General features: G+C 37.9%; 2 long non-coding RNA genes across 12 annotated transcripts in view; one reads left to right on the top strand and one right to left on the bottom strand.

Moving 5' to 3' along the window:
- The window catches only part of LOC137863064 (uncharacterized), a 79,392-nt gene that overhangs the window by 27,726 nt on the left and 36,613 nt on the right, over nucleotides 1–15,053 (bottom strand). For all 11 annotated transcript variants that reach the window (XR_011100660.1, XR_011100664.1, XR_011100666.1 and 8 more), the window contains 2 exons: nucleotides 14,397–14,528; nucleotides 13,692–13,842 (listed from right to left, as the gene is read on the bottom strand). This is a non-coding gene — a long non-coding RNA (uncharacterized lncRNA). The remainder of the gene's footprint in view (nucleotides 1–13,691; nucleotides 13,843–14,396; nucleotides 14,529–15,053) is intronic.
- Nucleotides 1–15,053, top strand: part of LOC137863065 (uncharacterized) — a 45,723-nt gene that overhangs the window by 1,136 nt on the left and 29,534 nt on the right. The window lies entirely within an intron of this gene.

Raw genomic sequence — 15,053 nt, 5'->3', positions numbered from 1 at the left:
GTCTCCAATCTGAGGTAAATTCAAAATCTATACACATTCATTGTATACAGCTTTCCTGAACTGACTTGTCTATATATTAATCTTTTTAATCAGTATCAATTTAATTACTATAATTAGAATTACAACAATGTGAATTTTAAAAGTGTTTCAGTATTCTACTGAATTCTTTTATGGAAAAAATTCTAATAGTTATATTTTGCTGTTAATTTTATCTAAAACATATTTAAAATATTAAGCAAGAGAGCCAACTGAGGCTTCTGAGAGAAATTACATAAATCATCTAGAGCTTAAATTTACTCACTAAACTGATTGATGGTATATAACATAATAAACAATCTATTTTCTAACTCCTCACAGCTACATAATGTCCTTGTTTCTTACAGTAACTGAATTCCCAATACAATATTGACAAAGCGTCACAAGGCTGGATCCAAGCTGACCTCGTACCACCATTCTTCTTTCTGGACAGTTACATTGCAGAGTACTACTCTGAGTAACTGCGTGCCCAGTTGTGCAGCGTTCACAAAGGCAAAGCTCTCAGAGTACCTTAGCTGATCAGATTTGCACTGACTGGATTAATAACAGAAAAGTTACTTAAAATGACACTGTTTTTAAGACTTACATTTTAAAATGTTTTAAGGAATATTTTTAAACTAAGCTTCTTCATGTTAGTTGAAGAATTTCTAGGTTGTTACGCAAATCAGGACCACACAAAATTGCAAGTGATTCTGGCTTGATGCCATTTGGTTTTGTAGAGATTATGATTTTGGCAGGAGCCAAGGTGTCTTAGCAGTAGCAGGAGATAAATGTGCTGAAAGCCTAAGTCATCCTCTTGCTAAAGCAGAAAGCTAGGAGACACCTTTACAGGACTGGCACCCATTGGACTGGTAAGAAAGCAGAAACTTATAGAGCTAAGGTTCCGTTTATGCTCTAACAATTTCTAACATGTCCCACTGGCTGCCAAGCATCAACACTGCCAGTTTTAACTGCTTTTGCATTAGCCACATGATTCAGGATTCAAAAGGCATTTGTTTCAGTACCTTCAGAAGCACTCCCCATGCCATTTGCACATAGCTTACAATTGCTACTCGAAAGCCAAACTTGCTAAGCTCCCACAGGCCCCCAGAGGTGGTCAAAACACTCAGCACACTATGCAAGAAGGGTTCAAGTGCAGATCTAGTTCAGGTGAGAATGCAATTTTCGAAAAATTTCCTTGGCTTGGCCGTATCCCGCCATTGTGGCTGGCCCAAAGTCCCCCCACCGCTGCAGCGTGGCTGCTGACGTTTACTGGCACCGGTCCCGCTCAGCAGCGTGGGTCTTTGTCCCTGAAAGGGAAGGAGAGGACACGGCCCCCGCAAGCTCTGCTGCCTGCTTGGACTCCTGGCTCATCTGCCCTTGCAGAGCAGCCTTTGCTGCTCCCTGATGGCCTACGCTCCAATCTGCAGCTGAGTCCTACTGATTTTCTGACTTGTGCTGTCTTGAAATGGCAACATCAGAGCACATACAGTACACTGCAGCACCTGGGAGCACAACTTCCATGTATTTCTTTGCAGTCTTGATTGCAAATCTACTGGACTTTTTCCAGAGGCCACCAAGCCTGTAACACTCTGGCAGCTGTGCTTTTTTCAGGTGCCAGAAAGGCTGTGCAAGTCATATTTTCCTGGTATCTTTTCGTACTTCTGTGGATTTGGACCAGAGCTGCACAAGATGTTGATTACCCAAGCACTCCCTTGCACTATTTGCCTTCTGTTGGGCATTGTAGAAGGAACTATGAAACTTTACAAGTTTTGCAAAATTTCTAAACAAAAATATTTGCTTTATCAAAGTTCAAAAGAATCAAAAAATTCTTTATTGCTCAGGACTGAATGCCATGTCATTGTTAATACACTGTCTAAAAATACTGTCATGTTAAATAACTACAATTATCTCCAGGATTTTGTAGAATTTAAGTATCCTGAATGTCCTGTGTTGAGGTCTAATGAACACATCGTTCTCTGAAAATAGAAAATATGATAAATGAAAAAAAGTGCCGTTTATACATCATCTGCTATATTTTGAAGAAGGATGGTCTGTACAGCAAAGCCTCACACAGCTTCTCTCCAAAGGAATCTTAATCTGTAAATAATATTCAGCTCAGCAACACAGCAGTTTTTGCTTATTTTTCAAGTGTACGTTAAATTGCAGTGGTTTTGTCCCTCATCAGAGCTGACTGTTTAAGCAGAATAACATGCTTTTTGAAGCCATAACTGCTGAGATCAGCAAGTAGTTATATTTTCACATCACAAAAGATATGGAATAAATCATATAAGAGATATAGAAAATAAAGGCTATTACAGTATATAATTAACACAAACATTCTCTAGGTTTACCTGTCAAATACAGCGACAATGCAATACATTTCTGTTTTAATTAGCCGTGTTAGTGCTGGCACAATGAGGCACACATTTTTGTAGGATTAGCACACACCAAGCCCACTCTGAATTCCAATTTTCTTAATCAGATTTTAATTTTCTGACCAACACTCCCCCACCCATCCAGGTCCCTAACAATTACATTTTTCTTTCTGAAAGTTGTTTTCTCAGTCAGTTAAAATGAGTGAAAATTGTTGGCACCTGTATGTGCTCCTGCAACTCATTAGCAGGTTTAGGTTAAAGCAACTTCGTTGCTCAGCGATGTCAAACTTCTAGCCATGCTGTTTTTAACCCTACTGCTCACCTATTATCTGCAGTTTTTCACAGGATCTAGTTCTAGTTTATACAGCTCTGAGATCCTTCCCATCTGCTGCCCTTTCCACCACCCCACTGTTTTGGGGATGTGCAGTTGGCTGCTGCTTCAGGAGCTGATTGGTACACGTGAAAAATGAGAAATCTGCTTAAATCTTAGCTAGTAGTACTGCTGTACTTGAAGTCTCCCCAAACAATTCTTATGTCTCATTTACATCACCTGATTAATTTTCTCTTCAGCTCTTTCCAACAGAAACATCTCTCTAAATTTGAATGAACAATCTCAGCCTTATCCTAGGCTGATTACCCTGGTCTTGCATTAACATCTTAAAGTAGTTCGGCTTCCCAAGTAACCATCATGTACCAAAATCTCACCTGCGCTTGCTCCCTTGAGCTGACTGTTTCTGCCATTGCAGATGACATCTGGATGAATTTCTCTGGCACAAATGGATATTTCCATCCCTCCTTAACCCTGGCTGAAAATAATTAAACTGCACGATTCTCTTGAGCCCATGGTGACTTAGCAGAAGAGTTTTGCATTTCCATGCAGCCCTCCTGGAGAAGCCAAGTGCCTGACTAATTTTGTGTATGTGAGTACACGAGTGTGTTAAGAGTTCCATTCACATCAGTCAGACTACTTATATGCTTTGGATTAATTATACATTTAAGGCAGATTTGCCAGTGATTACCATTAATTGCAACTGCAGTGATTTAGCAGTCCTTCCATCAGAGTTAGCATGAGTGCATATGGCTCATTCTTCATTATTTTTTTCACTTTTATTGAAGCCAAATGACCTCCCTGAATTCTTAGTTTCAATCAGAAGCTAACATAAAGTGTACTGTCTCAAGACACACCTGTGCTACTGCAGTCAAGTTTTATGGATTCCAGAGATGCACTGTTTGGACTGGCAATACAGGTGATACTTCCTAGGCTTTGACACCTTGTCATGAAATAAAGAGATCACAGAGATTTCCAAACTGCATTAGAGAATTACGCTGCTTAGATGCCTTTTATCTGAAGCAGCTAAAATAGTAGCATTAGCTGACTTCACAGGTATATCAACATTTCAGGCCATGCTAAGCAGATACAGTGTACAGCACCTGTTTTAGGGAAATAATTGCTTGGTTGGGGAATCTTGTTACTGTAGAGACAAATACAAATCAGAGATCTGCTGTAATATAGCAGACTCTTTACTAAAACATAATGGAAAATAAATTAAAACAATATCATGTTTTTATCACGTCTTCTATTCTAAATTCAGTTTAAAGGAATATGTCTTAATGCTAATAGTTCTAATTTTTGCGAAGTACTATATTCAGCAAATGCATGTGGCGGAGGTGGAGTGAGAGGAAGGAACAAGGAAAGAAATGCTTGGCTAATAGTGATATTAAGAGATATAGACTTTTGGGAGTCAAGTCAATTTCCTTCATGATTGATCATAACCAAATACGATAATTGCCAGTTAAAATACCCCTTCAAGAGGGCTCAGTGCTGTAAGCCAACATCAGTAATGCTCAGCTTGAGCTATCATCCCAACTGATGTTAACAGGGAGACTGCCACAGCCCAGGTTTTGCATGGAATGGTCCTAAATCATGAGCAAACAAATAAGGAAATGGGGAATTACCTCATTAGCACAATCCTATGCTTTACAGTCTGATACTTTTCTGTTGATCCCATCACTGAGGGCACCATGTATTCTGCGATGTAACCAGGAAAAATACTGAGGTTTATTTTTAGTAAGCTCTTATTAAAAAGGTGCTATTATTTCTTGCCTTGTCCTTGAAGCCTGATTTCCTGTCACAGGATAGCTACTTCTAATGTGCGAAAATTTTACTGGCTGAACATTGATTGCTATTCTGGCAGTTTTTATAATGGCATTCGAAAATGATCAAATAAGTAGCTCAAGGAAGGAAGGAGAGAGTTGCACCTGTTTCTCTTAGATTCTTTCCTCCTCTTTTCTTTGCTAGTAATAAAAAAAAAAAGTTTAGCTGAAAATTCAGAACATTTCAGATCTTCACTTCAAATGGACTGACACAGACTTTAGGCCTGTTTTTGTGTAACCATCAAGGAAATCATACTTACTGACTACTGATGTTAAAATTCAACTTTTGGCCATTAATGTACAACACCAAAGACATTTAAAATTGTTCCAGATAGGGAAGGTTCACCTGGAAAAAGAATCCCCCCCCCCTAAATATAATGCATTTATATTTTAGATGCAATATATACTGCCATAATTAGGATCTGATATTTAGCAATTATCTAAAACATCCCTAATCTTCAGAATCAAAATTTCTAAACTAAATTTATATTGATAATTATTGTTTTTATTTATCCAATTTACATTCAACTTGCCATATTATCAGAATACTTTAATTTTTGTTTTTACATTCTGACAATGAAAAAACATCTCTAACGATGACATGAAAACACAGGTGCTTACAGATAGTCATATATAGCCATGTAGCCCTCATTTTATATATATATTTATTTATCTCTAACTGTGTATATGTAGAAGACATAACAAATGAGAAATGTATAGTTTATACACATAATAAAGGAAAAATAAATATCAGAGTAGTCATTTTATATTATCCTTTTGATCTATAGACTATCAGTGGAAGACAATCTTTTATTTATATTATGTGAGGTAAATTTTTATAACAGGATTTTCTGTGTCTATCTTCCTGCTCACTTCATAATTAAGCCTGTAGGGCTGTATGGTTTATTTTTTAATGCTATACTTGTCGATTTCTGTTATCACTAATTTAAAGTTCACAGCTCCATGTATGATAAAATAGAGGACAAAACAATTTATACAAAAACAATAAACCATTTAGAGTTGAAGGGTTGGCTAAGTTTTCCTGTGTGTACTCCTGAAGATTTCATTTCAAGCAGTGCAGATTTACAAAGCCAGAAAAAGACTACAAAGCTCTAGTGACATGGACTTTTCTCCACACCTCTATATATTTTCCCCCTGCGTCTTTCTCCCTTTATATATATGTATACATTTTATCTCATTCATACATTTATCTCATTTATATATGCATATGAATAATAAAGATTTTCCTTTGTTATTACATTATCCTTTTTAATTTAACTCCAAACTAATAAACACAATCAGCCCTACCAAGATCAACTCTGACATGCACTATGAAGAAGAAGCATCTCTTATTTTACACAAAACATTACAAGGTCAGATCAGCGTCTTTCATCTCTTCCCACCTTCACCAGACTGAACAATAGGCAGCAATAATCCTGTGATATCCACAACTAATTTATCCAACAAGAAGACAGGTAGCACTCTGAACCGCACTGCTGCCTGAATAGGTGCAGTAAATAAGCAGCTTAATGGTAGCCTTTCAGGCAGGAGGGCAACATATCACAGCATGGCATTTTTATAATCTTCCTGGCATGCCTACAGCCAAGAGCACATAGCTGAGCGTATGTTCCCTCTTCTGTCGGGCTTCGGATGCATGTAATCGTTAGATTGTGACACATTGTGCCTTTAAGCAAGTTTAACTGTTTTATATCCCCTCTGATCTACAGCTTTGTACATCTGTTACGTTGCCTCTTAAACTTCAGTCAGCACATCTGTGGGTCTGATCTTTCTGAAGCTCATTGCGTGGCTTAGGTTTTGCACAGTATTTCTTTGTATCTGTGCAGTGTTTATTTGCAAGGAATGCCTTTTGTATTAGTGTTCTTGCTGAGCTAGAGCAAAAGAGCAGAGTTAAATCTGTACGGGACATCTTCAACTAGCAAAAAATTGAATGGACCATTAGAAACTTATTGAAATAACTTGTTTTATAATAAATTGGTGAATAGGTCCCCTTTTTTTATGTCTTTGAGCCCAGGGAATGTCTTCTCCCCACCCAAAAGATATTTTGCTCTAGAGGCATAAAGGAGCCAGTTACTGGATTTTTTTACAAAGTCCCTAGGAACACCGATGAAACAGCCCCAATTACACACAGACGCACTAATTTGCAGGTGCACTGACTAGCCCCTCCACCTCCCACTGATGTCAGCCAGATTTCAGATACGCAGCACACATCAACTTGTCTCTCAGCATTTTGTCCTCCAGCAAGAAGCAGCCCTGTAGCAGCCAGCATTTCCCCAAACTGTTGCACAGAGCATGATTCAAGTAGTGCTGGGTAGAGGACTGAGCCAGCACAGCAAATAGCCCTTTGACTCCTAGAAATGCTTGTGGAAGCCCTCCAAGGAGTATGTATCAGCCATAATTGGTGTCCTGAAGATCTCTGCAGAAAAGCCAATACTAAAATTTTTCAGTATCATTTGTTATGTCACACTAAGCATTAGAAGCATCCATGGCAGGGTTGCAAGAGAACATCTGTGTGCTCCCTAGCATAGCAGGGCTGGATAATGCAGAAACGTCCCTGTATGCAGAAACTCAGAAATGTCCACATGTAAACCTTAGGCTAAAGGAGTGAGTTAACTTCACACATGTCGCTTTGCTTTCTGCACCCCCCCCCCCCTCCCACTACCTCCTGGAGGAGATTGTCCAAGTGTTGGAGGTAATTTTGGAAATAATGTGGAAGGCTGTGAAGCCTTAGGTTTATTCCTGCCTTTTATCAAGAGCTATGAACTACTGTTTTGCCAGCCAGTGAAAAGTTACAAACTGCTCCTATAAACTGCTAATTACATAGAAGCCTGTCTTCAGCCAGCGGTACCAGTGAAAAGAGTTCTTTGACGGTGAAAGTAGCTCTTGTCCTTCCCCAGCAGTCAGCACTGCTGGGCCTTCCTGGGCAGTTAGTTGAAGGGGACACAGCAAAGCTATCACACCAGGGCAGCGGTGGCTTGCCAGCCATAACTACTGTCGACAAAATCTTGCCTACACTGATGTCAATGACAGAATTTCCTGTTAACTTTTTAGTAAGATAATTAAGAAGATTTCAGGCATTAAGGTGTTAGTGCAGGATGGTTTCTTTTGAGATGCTACCCTGATGTGAGTACAGGTTTTAGTTACTTATTCTGCCAAGGTATCAGGAGAGATCACATAGCTATTCACTCTAAAAAAATATAATTTTCTGGAGTTTGTTTTTTTTTCTTTTAAGTTACAGAAAATGCTTTTTGATCATTCTCACAGTTGGAATTTCATTTATTCCTATAAAAAAATATCTCCACTTCAAACCTAGAGGCCAAGGAAAAATGAAATAGAAGCCTCCAAATTAGGCAAGATCAAATGAGACCAAAACCAAGCCTATAAGGAAGTGCTTCTTAGAATTTGTCTGACACAACAGCTCATTTTCTACAGGTGCAGTGTGCTGCTGGACAGAGTGATAAAGGAAAAGAGACAGTGGCTGCCTAGGTTTCCTCCCTAGGATCCCTTCATGCATGCACCTTGGCATCATGACAAATGTGACCATTTGACTCATCAGTGTTGCAGGATTACCGAGAGCTGCCACGATTGCCTTTTCCCAACACAGACATTCAGCTGCCAAGTTTCTCTCTAAACTTACACAGTTGCAATACTTGGTTGCCTGAATGAGTTTCCTCCCTTTCTTCACCTGTGACACCTTTCAGAGTCTCCCCAGAATTATACCGTATGTTTATATACGATGAATTTTCCAGAACAGTGAAAACAGACTTCTTAGTGCAGCATCATTACCCCCTCGCTTGGCAGGGAAGTAGCAAAGAGCCTCCTGTCTGAGCTGGCAACCATCAAGCTTTACAGTCTAACAAGTTCCACTACTATAATGAAAATCCAAAGACCTGGAAACAATATACAGAGCTTCCCTGACTAATTTTATTATGCAGACACACTTAATAGCTCCTGTTACAATCACATTTATAGCAGGAAAACAGTATTGGATTGTGACTATCACACTAAATCGACATGGATTATCAGTCATTAAAAAGGAACAAAATTAGCAGCAAGCAGTAATATTTTACACTTATCAAATCTACAGCTGGTCAAGGTTCATTACAATACTATGCAATAAAGTCAGGAAGCATTGGCTCATTCTACAGAACATTTAAATCTCTATTGTATTTGTGTAGGATATAATTTCTGATAGCAATAAAGCCTAATAAAAGTTACACCCCGATGAATAAAGTGTTAATAAATTGACCCAAGACATTTAAATGGCTAATTATATTTGAGATAAAGGAGGATTCGCTTGTTTCTATAGATTGTTTGAAGCTGTACTCTAACCAGCTAACTAACCAACTACAAGATGATTTTATAAAAATATCTCCAGTATAAAATATTAATATTTCCAGCTCCTTTTTCAATAGATTAATAATTAATCAGAATTTCTTAACACATTTCCTATTCATCAAAAGAATCATACCTCTCTTTAAAATGTCCAAGCTTTGCACAACTTTTAACTAATCCCTAGATTTTATTTTATTTAAAAATATTTACACCAACTCCATTTAGCTTTTCCATAGGCCCTTTCAATGACAAAAACAGGTGCTTTATTACGAAATAATAGTATTACATTACAATACAAATAATAGTATTATAAAATGTATGTAAAAACAGAGACCAAACAAGCACACTGACCAGGTCAGGGTATTCATACAGGATAATTATCACAATGGGCCTCCCAAGATCCTGGGCCTAAGTCAAAGAAGCTGTCATCCTTTAACGCTGAATTCCTTGGTGGCACTGACTGCTTAAAGCATTTCGCAAACTAAACCATAGAGTTCTGGAAATCTTTGGTGGTTTGCTTCTCCAAAACACATCATAGTTGATGGTTAAAATTTTAACAGGCCCCTGACATTAATGGAGTTACCCAGCAACAGCACCATTTTTGGGGATGCTGAGCAATAGTTCTAGATGCTGGAGAAACAGTGATTTGTGTGGGAAGAATGAAAGCAGAGGTACAAGGGGGAGAGAAAAAATGATAAAGAATCAATGTCTTAAAAAAAAAAAAAAAAGGAATTATTAAAATGTACATGTTAATTATGTTAATTATTTTTATGTAAGTTGAGGGAATTTTACTTGGGAGAGTGAAATGAATTGTGGTTTTCCCCACTGCAAATTGAAAACTGCCAGCCTTTGCTCTGTCAACTACTAACGCTACTCCTAATATGTACCTAGCCTTTTCACTCCACTGAGGGGGATGGGTGTGCAAGAGCCAGAAGTCCCTATGAGACGGGAATTTTCATTTCTGAGCATCTCGGTTTTATTTTGTGTAGGGCTTAGGTCTGAAATCTACCACTGCTAATCAGATCACCTAACAAAGGAGAGAAGAGGACAAATCTCCCTCCAGCAGCTTTCTTCTCTAGGTTCACTAAGGGTGTCTGTTTAGCCAGTCGACCCATAGGTGACACAGCTCAGTTTGCATACAGACAGAATCCCTCCTCGGCTAGATCATCTTCAGATGACTATAAGATACTATAATTAGGACCATACTGGAGACATTAAAAGTTGCAAAATGCAGCTGCTTAGTTTGTCTCTTAATACCTATTTAAACTAAACAAATGCAACACGCTAAGGAAAATTATGTTCCTTGAGAAACTACACCAAATTTAGTCATCTATTCTGGAAAACTGGGATGAAACCCTTGCTAATGGCAACCTGTTCACCTGCATCTGCTTTGAGAGCTATATAATGACTGGGTGAGAGAAACAACTTTAGTTAACAACTTCACTACCTACTTCAAAATGTGATGTGTATTAGAAAGAACTTCAGAACAAAGACACTTTTCTTTACAATTAGTTCCCATATTTTAAGAGCTTGGTATAAAGTGTTTGAGGCTTTATAAAGAAAGAAAATGGGACCTTGAGTAAGGTAATTTTAATAGGAGATTTGTGCAATTTGAAAATATTAGTCACCTCTTCATATCTCTATTCTTATGTAGTCCAGTTCTTCTGCTACTTTCCTCAACTGCTGAAAAATTAGAACCATTTCTTCCATGAAATACTAAGCTTTGGGTGACTAGAATCCTACTGCCCCCTGAAAAAAAAACTTCAGAAACTTGTCTTTCTGGTCTCAGAATGCCAGTTAGCTCTCTCTCTTTTTTTTTTTTTTTTTTTTTTGCGTTGATAATGTGTTCTTCAATAGCATCAACAAGTAACAGCTTTCATGTTGGTAAAAAAAAAAAAAAAGAGTGGATTATACTTTTTTTTTTTTTTAATTTGCATAGCTCTAAATAAGCTACAATGGAAAAGCTAATACGTGTAACACAAAGTAGCAAGTCTTAAAATGATGCAAATCTAGATTCTGTTTCTATGAATCTAGTATACATGGAAATGGAAGATGTACAGGACTGTGATGACTCCTGATACTATTCAGCAGCCATCAAAATGAGTAAGAAGAAAGTCACAGGGCAGTTGTATCCTAATTTCTCCCAAAGTATCTTTGGTTTTATTTCCCATCATGCTTATCTTCCAGCAAAAGCTACACAATTATCAAGTGTTCTGTATCTAGAACATTATCAAGCTTGAAGATTTTTTCTAATTGGTCCCAGGTCAATGGAGAATTTACAAACAAATGTTCCACTGCCATCATGGGACCTCATGATACTGCTGAAATCTTCTTTTATTCACTTTTGGCAATCTTATTTTTATAGTAAGATGTCCAACACTGATGGAGGAAAAATTCCTGGTTTTAAAAAGATTACCCTTTCCTGCCTGTGCCTTCAGAGATTTTGTGTGTTTACAGACAGCCTGCATATATACATGCATGTACTTTTTACAGATGTGGTTTTAGCATACCATGAATACTGTGGCCATGACTATGCCCTATGCCATTTGATCTGTTTTGTCAAAGCAACTGTTCAAACCACAACCATTTCCTGAAGTACCTACCAAGCTTTCCTCCAGAGAGCTTAGTTTTCCTGAGCACTAACCCAGCTAACACTAAAAGCAGGGTGGACGGTTTTTCTTCTTCCTTTTCTTCCTGTTACTCAAGCTCAAACTAATAATGCTCAGCCCAGAGGGATGGAGAAGCAGCAATCTTGATGGGTTCCATCTTCTCCCCTTTCTCATTTTGATTCCTTAACCCCTAGGATTTAACCATCTTAAAGTTGAAAGGCAGTTCAAGGCACCTTGAAGAACATAAAAAATACACAAATCGCATATCCAGAAACCTTATAGTTAAGGCTTTATACTGCATGTGACATCAACTACTAGACATCAAATGAAATTACAATATCTGAGTCAAGTCTTAAAAAATAACAACATGGACTCCTTACAGAGCTGGTAAATTCTGTAGATGTATTGCAGTCGTCTTTGTGATTCTGTTATATTAATGTTCTACACACACTATTAGACAGAATACCATCTGTCTGTGTACTGCATTTTCTAATATGGTGAAAAAAATCAACCTATGTCCTTTAGTGGAAGCATTCATACATTGAAGGAAGTGACATGAAGTGACAAGAGATAAACTCACTAAGACTCAAATAGGGCGCTTACCTAAGGAAAATGCTTTCTTCATCGAAAACCTGTCAACAACCCTAAATTATTAACCTCGTCAGATTCTGTTAGTAGACACATACATCTCTTATTAGTGTTGAGAATGAAAAATAGCTGATCATGTTTACCATAAAAATCTGCATATTTTTAAAAGGTAAACACATAAATCACAGGTGGCTAAAGTTTCATTTGTTACATTGTACTTGTAAAGAAATGTAGAAGCAAGGAAAAAAAACTTCACAAAAAGCATAAAGCACTCACATCCTAAGTCAATTTACCAGCTACTTATTGCATTGTCTTGAGTTGCTTGCTCATATGTTTCACATATCAGGCACAGGAAAGGCAAACTATAGTTACTGCAACTGAAACAAGACCAACTTTCCTATATTTTCAGCAATTCAATGCAAGAAGTCTACACTGAAGAGTAAATGCATATCTTGCTAAGGAAATCACAGAGTGTGAAATATACAAATGATATTGCTGTTGTTAAATGAAATTTGAAATGTCAATAGCTGCAAAACCAGTATTTATTTTTTTTCCCTCCTTTGATGTTTTTTCAAAATTCTGTACTAAAATCCCGAAAGCCTACGGGTGTTTGTTCTTATTCAAAATAGCTTCACTCTCATCAATGCGCTACCTTAATTCTTTGCATGTTCAACTTCCTTCTTAAAAGATATCTGTATTGTGTGGTTTTGAAACAGATTACCAAGCATGTGTTAGACCTGAAATGCAGCACAGAGCCCATCAAGTTAGCTCCCAGGAACATCCTGTCTGCTGGGAATCGCCTTGGCAAGCAGAAGCGGAGTTCCATGCAAGAATCAGCAGGGATGTCTCAAGTTCTTCAGTGCTCAACAAAAATAGGTTTCACCATGATGCCATTACTCTACTTCCGTATATACATGTATACACCCTTGTGAGTCTGGCTCCAGACCTCAGTACAGCCATCTGTTTTATGGGTGTATTCTTTAAGTAAAGAATTTTGGGAAGGTCACCAAGAGAGTTTGAGATTTTCTGATTTCACAAATAACTACCTTCTACAATGAGAGCAGACAAATCTTTCCACTCTCCCTCAGGGCATGCAGACATGAAAACTGCACTGTGCAGAGTACCCTGAAGTACCCAGATCCTCTGGGGAGCTGGACATCTTTTGCACCTTTTAGGAATTCTCTCTAAATTCTCCAGCAATATTAAACCATTTGACTTACAAACTGCATTACAGTCATTCAATAATATCCAGGTTCACCCCACGTACATATTAACAATCCCCATTATCTCAGAGGAACCTCTGTAAGCAAGCAGAATAGGCATTACCATAGGTTGTTTTAAATATAGTGTGCTTTCCTTAAGCACTAGCATAGTTCCCACAGGTTACCCCCCTTTCCTAGCTATTCAGGAAAGGTATGCTATAAAGGTTTATTCTTTTCCTGTTGTGTTGACCTAGCTCAGGACAGCGTAATTCTCTGACTATGAACAGCAGTTAAAACTTATAATTAATTTTTACAAACTCCTGGACAAGCAGCTTATTCAAAGTCACTGGGACTGTTCAAACCATTTGGAAAAAATAATGGCAGAGCATGACCTTTCTTTCTTTAATATGACGTTAATGCCATCAGACTGCACACTCAGAGGAAAAACACTTGATGCTCTCAAAGCATGACCCAGGAAAACATAGGGAGAGTCCAATGAAAGCTGGTGGAATCATCGCTGGGAAGACAGATCGGTTTAGTCCCCTAAAGGCAAAATACAACAACATTTATTCAAACAAGACTTTGATCTTTTCAGCTGAAGTCTTGCAAGTCTTCGATTTTTTTTGCACGAGTATCAGAATGTTTTCATTAAAGCCTGGTTCCTTGAGCTTGGAAAATACTTAGTACTTTCCACCTTATGAAGAACAGTGAATACTGGAATTGCATCTGTTTGCACTTAAGTCGCATCCAGCCAAAATCCAGGAATTCTGCATAGTCAATTTATCTTTCACTTCTATTATTATTTCTTTAATTGTAGATAGCTTTTCTCAGTAAGTGTACTACATATCCATACTGAAAATATTAATTAATGATGAATATTTATGGCCTGAATTAATTAGCTAAGGGTTTTCTTAAGTAACCATAGGGAGAAAAAAAAAGTATCTTCTAAAGTATATGAGCAATACTACATTACTACATGAAATGCAAAGAGAAGCATAATTAGAACTGAGAAAACTGCTCTGCATGGAAAAGAGAAGCCAGCCTGAACTTTTTTCAAACACGATCTACTCACAAATGTCTGACTAGTATTCGCTTGCCGTGGTCCTCTGTGGCCACCTTGGCAAAAGGCAGAAATAACGTGCATCAAAGAAAATCACCTCACTTAAGTCCTTCATCCAACTTTACATCTGTAATCTGTGTTGCTTTTTCTCTTTGCTGCTATTCCACGCCTGTAGACAGGAACACATGACCATTCTTGAATACAAAGGGAGTCGCAGATGAATGTCAAAGGGAGGAAAGGGGCCAGCAACTAGCTTAAAAAGGTATAATCTAACATGTAAGGGTTTTCATCAAGTCTCAAAGAAAAAGCAGACAGCTCTCAGAACTGAAATACAACAAAAGGAAAGATATTTCTTTATGGGGTAACACTGGTAAAGAAAGTGTAAAGAAAGATCATTAATCAAATATGCACCAACTGGGCAAAAATCTCCTTCTAATTATAATGGAGTTTGAGGAGAAAACATGAAGAGGAAAAAAGTCAAGCTCAAATGCAGAAATGTTTATGAACACGAGCGTTTGTAATAGCCAATTTCCATCAATTCCATCCATCCCATTCTTCCTCACTATCCACCACATCATCTTGGGATTCAAGAGTAACTTGTACCATTCTGTCATGGGTAAAATGCAGGTGTGCCTTGTGGCCTGTAGTAAGAATATAGCAAACTCTACTACAGGGTTGAGATGCATTATTTCTG

The sequence above is a fragment of the Anas acuta genome, chromosome 12 (assembly GCF_963932015.1).
Source record: "Anas acuta chromosome 12, bAnaAcu1.1, whole genome shotgun sequence".
In the NCBI taxonomy this organism is placed as follows: Eukaryota; Metazoa; Chordata; class Aves; order Anseriformes; family Anatidae; genus Anas; species Anas acuta.
This window is presented reverse-complemented; position numbering and strand designations above follow the sequence as displayed.